This window comes from Micromys minutus (assembly GCF_963924665.1).
Source record: "Micromys minutus genome assembly, chromosome: 1".
Lineage (NCBI taxonomy): Eukaryota > Metazoa > Chordata > Mammalia > Rodentia > Muridae > Micromys > Micromys minutus.
In genome coordinates, this window is record NC_137969.1 from 60,889,523 (window position 1) to 60,891,318 (window position 1,796).

The 1,796-nt window shown below is 46.9% G+C and overlaps 1 pseudogene across 1 annotated transcript; it reads right to left on the reverse strand.

The window, feature by feature from the left end:
• Window positions 1–852: 852 nt before the first annotated feature.
• Window positions 853–1,489, reverse strand: LOC308440044 (small ribosomal subunit protein eS8-like; annotated as a pseudogene). The gene has a single exon. The product of its transcript is annotated as a small ribosomal subunit protein eS8-like (transcript).
• Window positions 1,490–1,796: the final 307 nt, after the last annotated feature.

The following is a 1,796-nucleotide window of genomic DNA, read 5'->3' on the forward strand; positions in this document are numbered from 1 at the left end:
ACACAAACCTGATGATGCCAGCCCTTGGACCCTTTGCTCTTTTTAGCTCTTTATCCACAAATGCTGCTTGAATTTCAAGTAGGCAGTCCCACCCTCTGAAGGCAGGTAACATTTGGATTTCCCAAACTTGCACATCATAGCATCTGTTCTGCTGCTAGCTGCCAATAAATATTTACAGAAATTGAAATGTTACAGCTCAGTGGGAAGTTCCCTGATGGCCAGGTCAGGGCTCCTAGACAGCTGTTTTGAAAATTTCACGTGACTCCTGATCTGGGCGGATAATCCTTGTATGGAAGGACTCAGCAGACCACAATCACTAATTTCAAAGCAGGAGACCTGTGAACTATATCCATCTGCACCCTGAATATACAGGAAGCCAGATCTGGGAGCCTTCTGGTGACCAGGCAGGTATCAGAGACCCCAGGACACTGCCCGTGAGAGATTTGCTTTGACTCCCAATGGAATTATTTAAGAAGTAAATGTGAGAAAGAGTGTGGCTGGCCTGCTCCATAACCTTGCACATTTTCAAAAGCTTGAAGAAAGAAAAAAAATTGGTAGAAAGTGGGATCCGTAAGCTCTGCCAAATAAAAACCACTAAAAGATCATAACAGAAAACACATTAGCAACTCAGATTACCATTGTGCAACATGCCGCCTCTTCCTCCCCCCCCCCACAGATTTATTTTATCTTATGTATATAATTGTCACGCCTCCATGTATACCTGTTTATCACATGTGCCTGGTACCCCACAGTGATCAGTAGAGTCAGTAGAGGAGCTCAGATTCTCTGGAATTGAAATTATGGACGGCTGCGAGCCACCATGTGGGTGCTACGAACTCAATGAAGGATGGTTTATTTGCCTTTCCAGGCTTTGATCTTCTGCAGATAGAACTCCAGCTCCTTGCCTTCGAGAATGTAGCCGTCTGCTTTGCCACCCTGGCCTGGTCTTGAGGCAACACAGGCGAGAAGCCCGCCCTGCTGGAACTGCTCCTCCAGAAGTCTGCTGATCTTGGCAATCTTTTACCTTCTGTCGTATTTCTTTTGGATTTTCTTTGATCATTTTTTGTTTAATATTTCTTCATCTTCAGGTGTCAGCTTGGCCCCCTTCTTGTGGCTCAGGGGCAGTGCATAGTGGGACGCAAACCACCGTCGGCACCCCGTGCTGTCTGTCAACAAGCACAAAGCAGTTCTTCGCCAGGGGCTTGGTGCAGACAAGCTCAATATTGGATACATTGTAGACAACATCAGTGATCTTTGATTTGCAAGTACAACACTCAGAGCCCCAGGAAAAGTTCCCCACATCCAAATCCCAGAGCCCGGTACTTCTTACTGCCTCCTCGAACTCCGGACTGCGCAAATGCGGCGAGGGCCAGTCTTAGTGTTGGCAGCAGGCAGTTCCTTCCAGCCCATACTTCTGCTTTCTGGGGTAGGGTTTTCTCTTACCCCAGGTCTTGCGGCGCTTGTGCCAGTTGTCCCTAGAGATCCCCATCGCTCGGCACTCGCAACAAGTGCTGTTAAGAACTGAGCCATCAGTCTAGCCCTGCCTCTTTGTTCTTCAGAACAGATGTCCAAGGCTTGATTTAACATGGTATCTGTGGACAATGGAGTGTAACTTGGGAAAAACGTTGCTAAGAGTCTGGTTGGGATTATTGGATCATGTCCAAATAAATCATAGTGTCCTTGTTCCCTAGTCTGCCACTGCTTCTAAGATTAGAGGTCCACAGCACGGAGTCATGATGACACATACACTTCTTGTCCATATGCTTAGACTCTTCATCTTGGATGTCAGATTCTTT